The sequence below is a fragment of the Phocoena phocoena genome, chromosome 10 (assembly GCF_963924675.1).
Source record: "Phocoena phocoena chromosome 10, mPhoPho1.1, whole genome shotgun sequence".
Lineage (NCBI taxonomy): Eukaryota > Metazoa > Chordata > Mammalia > Artiodactyla > Phocoenidae > Phocoena > Phocoena phocoena.
Genome location: NC_089228.1, coordinates 76,136,381 through 76,143,608, shown reverse-complemented (window position 1 = coordinate 76,143,608; position 7,228 = coordinate 76,136,381).

Below are 7,228 nucleotides of genomic sequence, written 5' to 3'. Positions count from 1 at the left end.
ATAAAAGAAGCAGCTACATGTAGAGGGTGCTCACTATGTGTCAGGCATTATTCTAAGTGCTGTGCATCTATTAACTCACGTAATCTTCACAATAAGCTTGTGAAGGGGGAATAATATTATCCCTGTTTTACAGCTGCTGAAACTAAGGCACAGAGAGGTGAGATGTGAGCAGGGCAACATGGATGGCAAATGGCTATGCCAGGGTAGTAGTTATGGAAGTTGAATTACAATAAGAAGAGGGTTATATAAGTCAGCCTAGCAGGATTGGAACTGCTAATTTAATTGTAATTAGAATCCTAGACTACTTGGTCTGCAAAGGAGTTCAGGCATCATCTAGCTACTATTTTACGAGTAGCCCTGATGTCCTAAGTCACAGCAGCCTGTGATTACAAAAGTAAGCCAAGTCCACATTTACTGCTATCTGTAGGAGTATATTAGTCAGCTCAGACAGCCATAATGGAACATCAGAGGCCTGTGGTTTAGACAACAGAAATTTATTTTCTCATGGTTCTGGAGTCCAGGAAGTCCAAGTTGAAGCTGCCGTTGGGCTTGTTTTCTAGTGAGACTGCTCTTCTGTCTTGTCTGTGTCCTCACATGGCCTCTTCTCCATACACATTCAAATAGAGCTCTCTGGTGTCTCCTCCTCTTCTTATAAGGACACCGATCCTATCAGATTAGGGCCCCACCCTTATCAGCTCATTTCACCTTAATTACTTCCCTACTGACCCTGTCTCCAAATAATCACATTGGCGGTTAGAGCTTCGACATATGAATTTTGCAGGGACACTATTCAGTCCATAACAAGTAGCTAGAATTTTTATTTGCCTGTTTAATTGAAATTAGGGTGTTTTAAAAGTGTGTTGGATCACATACCATATATCATGTTTGTCTAACCCACTGACTACACATTCAGCTCAGCTCCCTTCCAGAATGCTACTGAAACAGCAATAAAAGAATTAAAAAAGGAGAAAGACATTGGAATATTTTCTATGGCTGTGTAAAAAACTGCCACAAACTTTGGGGTTTAAAACAACCTGCATTTATTTTCTCACAGTTTCCCTGGGTCAAGAGTCCAGACACAGTTTAATTGGGTCCTCTGCTCAGGGTCTCACAAGACTGAAGGAGCTAGCTGGTCTACCTCTTTATCTGGAGGCTCGACTGGAGAAGAACCCACCTCCAACTCATTCAGTTTATGGACAGAACTTATTTCCTTGCAGCTGTGATAAAGAGAACCTTGGCTTTTCACGGACTATTTGCCAGAGGCTACCTTGGGACACTAGAGGTCACCTACACATCCCTGCCACTGGGATTTTCCAAAATGGCCACTTATGTCATTAAGCCTGCAAGGAGAGTCTCTTAGTCCAGTCTGCTTTTAAGACAGAGTCTTGTACAGTATAAGGTGATCAGGGGAGTGACATCCTATAACTTTTTCCATATTCTATCGGCTAGAAGTGAGTCACAAGTCCTGGCCACACTCAAGGGAAGGGGATTTATAAAGGTGTGAACAGCAGCAGGAAGGGATTATCAGACCTGAATTATTAAGGATAAGGAGAGAGAGAGGAAGCAACAGCAACAGAACTTTGGAAAGCAGGTGGGGTGAGTGCAAACTGACTCAGCTGGCCTAAGAAAGCTAAATATGAAGCCAGAAGCGAGGGAAGCCAAGAAGCAAGCTGCTTTACCCTGCAGAGTCCCCCAAGAGACTTGAGACTTGGCAGCCCCAGTGTCCATAAGAAGTGAAGTGAAGGTGGAACTAAACCGTACGGTTGTTCAAAGTCAGTTTAGGAAACAGACTCTCAGATGCTTCCCTCACCCCAAGCAACCAAGTAACCATCCCTTCCTCCACCCTAGCAATAGAATATATGGATATGTGGGGAAAACATGGGATTTGGGGACTGAGAGACTCCAGAAGCGTTTGAGGGAGAGTTTACCATCTCCAAAACAGAGAGATTCAGTGAGAGTTAACATATAACACCAGCAGCGAGGCTTACTTCCTCCTGGCAAGAGACTGGGATGGTCCTCTCTGGAGAATCTGATCACCAGGAGAAAACACTGAAAGATACTGACTCTGGGTGTTTGCTAATGAAATGTTCACACCTACAGTGAAGCCAAGAACCATCCTACGCACTTTGTTCACAGACCTTCCAATCAGCTCTTCAATGTCCTACTCTGAAAAGTAAAGCCAAACTGTCACAGCCCACTAGGCTCTCAAGGAAAGCACCCAGTATTAAATGCAGAAGCCAAAACAAACAGAAAGAGCCAGTATGGTGTCACCTAGAATCCAGTTCTGTGAGCTCGACTAGAAGATGAAGGAGAAAACAGAGAAAGGAAGCTGGGGCAGGGGCAGGGGCAGGGGGGTGGGGGGATGTGACTAGAAAGAGGGGAAGGGCAGGGATCAATACTAACCTCCAACAGAACATTGCCTTTATGAACAAGTGCTATAAAAAGGCATACTGGGGCCACAAAAAGAATCTTTGGAACTAAAAATAGAATAACATAACCACTAAAATACTTCAACTGAGGGGATGGAAGATAAAGTTGAGGCAATGACCTGGAAAATAGAAATAAAAGAAAAAGATGTAAAATGAAAAAAAAAAATTAGAGGACTAGACCCAGAATTTCACCATTTGAATAGTAGGATTTTCAGAAAGAAAGACTAGAGGAACAAAAGGAAGGCATCATTAAAGTCATAAACAGAGAACAATTTTTGGTCACTTAGGGTCATGAGTTTCTCTACTGAAAAGGCCCACAGAATGCCCAGTATGATAAGTGAAAACAGACCCACAGTTAGACATGCTATCATCTGAATGTTTGTGTCTTCCCCAAATTCATATGTTATGAATTCATACCTAGTCCCCAAGGTGATGGTGGTAGGAACTGGGGCCTTTGGGAAGAGTTTGGGCCATGAGGGTGGATGTTGCATGAATGAGATTCGGGCTCTTATAAAAGAGGTCTCACAGAGCTCCCCAGCCCTTCCCACCACCCGAGGATTTAGCAAGAAGCCGGACGTCTGCAACCCGGAAGAACCTTCACCAGATCTTGTACTTCCCACCTCCAGAACTGTGTTGAATAAGTATTTGTTGTTTATATGGCATCCAGTCTATAGTATTTTTCTATAGGAGCCCAAATGGACTGAGACAACATTATTGTGAAATTTCAGGTCACAGAAGAAAAAAAAAGAAGATGCAAATATTTTCAGAGAGAAAAAGTGGGATTTACCTGAAGGGTCCAAATCAGAATATTATCAGGACTCTTCACAGCAGCAGTATAAGCTAGAAAACAATGGAAAATGTCTTCAAAATGTTGAGAAGAAAAGACTGCAACCTAAAAGCAATTAAGTGTGAGGAAGAATAAAGATAGTTTCAGACGAAGAAATTCTTGACACGTTTTCCTGCAATACTGCCTTTCCCAAAGGTTACTGGGGAATAGACTACGCCAAAGGCAGCAATAAGCCCAGAAAGACTTGGGACACAAGATGCAGTAGAGGAGAGAGAGAGAGGGAACCTCTAGGGTGGGAATAAGGGAGTCGCTAGCCAGACAGCAGCCGTGGGGCCGGTCCAGGCTGGACCCACAGCAGAGACTGCTCAACAAGGTGAAAATGATAGGATACCTGATATACTTGAGTGTTATTTAGAAGAGACCTACATACTTTGAGGTAGGTTGGGTATGGATTTTTTTATAAGAACACAGAAATCTAAGCAAGTAAAAAGAGTTACACCTAACAGAAATAAAATGTTGTGCGAAAAAGGAAGAGCAATTAGCATACTACCTGGCTCAGCTATGAATAGAGCATACAGAGTGCCAATAATGTGAAATGATTTTGATATAACCAAAATAATAACGATGTATTCGGAAGGTGGAGAATAGGAAGTGTATCTGAGAGGATAGGAAAAGAGATCTAAATACTCATTCTTTGTTTTTGGAAATCAATAAAACTGAGAAACCAAGAAGTAGCATTATAGTCATGTTATTTAGAAACATAGAAATAAATACCAAAAGAATCAGCTAAATCAGTTAAAAGAGTTTGTCTCTGAGAAGCAGGGAATTATAGAGTTATTTGACTCTTGAAATCATATCCATGTGACTTTGGTTTAATGTGTGTGTGTGTGTATAATTGGAGACAGCATGGGACATCCTGAACTAGGAAGTCACCTTGATTGATTTGATTGGCCACAAGCTTATGTAGCCTTGGTCAGCTGCTTCAGTTCTTGGAGATGCCTATGAAACCTTCAATTTGTAATGTCCAGTAGGCCACTTGGCATACCAATCTATTGTTCAAGGGAAAATCTGGGACAGAGATACACTCTTAGGGTCTTCACCCTGGAGATTATGGTTAAAGCCATGGGACCAGATGAAATCACCTAGCAGGTACAGGGAAAGAAGTGAGTAGGTCCAAGCATTGAGCTTTGAGGGTACCCCATCATTTAGAAGTAGGGAGAAGACGAGGATTCAGTAAAGAGGAAGGAGAAGGGCAGCCTGTGAAGTAGGAGGGAAACCAGGACAATGAGACCCAGAAGCAAAGAAAAGCATTTCAAGAAGGAGTTCAAGGACAGCAACTGGGTTAACTACTGCTGAGAGTCAAGAAAGATAAAGAGCCCGACTTGCCCATTCCAGTTTGAATGTGAAGGTCATTAATGTATGAATATAATAGGCACTCAGAGTAAGAAATTCCACTAGCGGAGAGTTTCACATTGAACACAGAGAACGGAATCGTGTTTAGATGTTGCCATCCCTCATACTGGATAAGCTCTTCCAGATCTGCAACTAGCTATTTTAGAAAGATTAATTTTCTCCCTGTTTTTTGGATGCTTCCAGAACAAATGCAGGGGCTGAGGGATGGTCATTTTGTCGCACCTAGAATGTTTCCCAGCCTGATGCAGATTTTGGTAAACGTCCCAAATCTATTTCTTTCTCAATGATTCTTATGAGGAAAGACAATGTGCCTTTTGTTAAAAGAAGGCAGCAAAACTGTGCTGTACTTACGTTTATTAAACTTCAGGGGGCGGGCTCTGACCAAGAAATAAATCCTGGACAAATTGCTCAAAGCTTAAATACACCTGAGATCCAGCCTAGAATGTGGCGAGGTGAAAGGCGTTTTAATCCAACTACTCTAATTAGGAACGATTTACAGTGTTGCTACTGTTTTGTCTAGTAAAAGAGATTAGGGAGCTAAGAACATAATAACTCTGTTTGGGGCTGGGAAACAATACCTCTGTTTCCTGGGTTTAAGCCCAAGGGTGCTGACCAACAGTTGAAGGCTGCTTTTAAGCAAAGCAGGAATCAGCCATGGTTGGCAGGGGATTTTTCCTGCTAGAAAACCAGTGTTTTATTTAAAATGTAGGTTGTCTTAACAGGATATACCTTGAGTAACTTGGGTAAATGCAAGTTAATTCAAGTATGAGGCACCAAATAGATTGGGGATATTCCTAGATTTTTTTTTTAAACAAATTTATTTATTTTTATTTTTTGGCTGTGTTGGGTCTTCATTGCTGTGCACGGGCTTTCTCTAGTTGTGGTGAGCGGGGGCTACTCTTCATTGCGGTGCACGGGCTTCTCATTGTGGTTGCTTCTCTTGTGGAGCACAGGCTCTAGGTGCTCGGGCTTCAGTAGTTGCAGCACACGGGCTCAGTAGTTGTGGCTTGCAGGCTATAGAGCTCAGCCTCAGTAGTTATGGTACACAGGCTTAGTTGCTCTGCAGCATGTGGGATCTTCCCGGACCAGGGATTGAACTCTTGTCCCCTGCATTGGCAGGCGGATTCTCAACCACTGAGCCACCAGGGAAGCCCGATATTCCTAGATTTTTGGATGCATTGTTTACTTTGGGGGAAAATGGTTTGGCCGATTTTGTACAGTTTTGTCATACATGAGCTTCCATGAACGAATTACCCTAACTCTTCAGGGCGGAGGGAACAAAACAAAAGAAACATAAAATAGTGACTTCATTCAGAGCAAAGATTTACTAGGTCCTCAAAGATTAATCAGGAAAGATCAGGGCTGCTTGCAATTTATTCCTCAGCCCTCCCCTTGCTGCCAGGGCTTGCGTTAGTGTTATGCAGTCCAAGTTCATACTGCTGTCTGCACAACAGGCCAATAAATCAAGAGACGAGGTGTTGGGACAAGGAATAGGGACCTTATTTGGAAAGCCAGCAGACCAAGAAGTTGGTGGACTAGTGTCCCAAAGAGCCATCTTGCCCAGATTTGGGTGCTAGTTTCTTTTATAGAGCCGAGAGGGGAAGGTGAGGAGGTAAAGTTAAAAAAAGTGTTAAGTTTTGCAGATATTTCCCGGTTCAGGCCAGACTCAGAGGGGATGTGTTGATTTCTTCTTTCCTGCAGCCATTCATAGGTTGGCCTGGTCAGGATGTTTCCTGTGAGCTAAACAAAGGTATTTTAGCTTCATCCTCAGGCATGGGAGGCAGGGCTCCCCAGGATGGGCCATTATGTATACTTTAAGCCTTAGGCAACATCCCTTTAGTGATTAACTTGTAGCAAAAGCAATAGAATACAAAGATTAAAATAAAAGAGACAGATCCAATATGGAGTCAGATTTGTTCTTCCCTATTACATTATTGACAGAAAGGGTAGGAAAGGGAACAGAGGTGACCAAAGCCCTCAGGATTCCAGTTTCTGTGCTAGACTCAGCATAGATCATGCCCTTTAATCCTCAAAACAACACAGTAAGTTGCGTATTATTTTCCCCCTTCTGTAGATAAGGAAGCCGGGACTCGGAGAGTTTGGGTAAGCTCCTTCACACAGCAGGGAGGGTCCAGAGCACTCCACTCTGCCTCACTTCCCTTGTTCAGAAAGCCTCCTCGCTTCCCTCTGTGCAAGCAGCAACCATTCCTAATATTTTGTGAATAGAGATTTATTGCTTTGGGATAAACATTGGACCCTCAGGCTGTACCATGAAGTAATTTATCCAGACACTCGACTCCAGATTCTCCTGATAACCCGGGCAAGGTCAGGGAAGGGTTAGAACTTGAGAAAAGGACAAGTGATGGGGGAAGAGTCCACTGGTGACCACAAACTCTTCTGTAATTTGTCTCCATTTCACCTGCTTGATCCTAAAAAAAAAAAAAAAGTGCCCATGTACGTTTCCTTGATGTGCTCCATGGGGCTTATGTAGAAGGTTCTCTCTGGGATGGAGTCCTTGGGAGGCCCACCTCTAGCTTGCCTCCATCACTCCTCTGTGTGTCAACTTCCCATCAGTAAAACCACAGATCTGCATTAATTA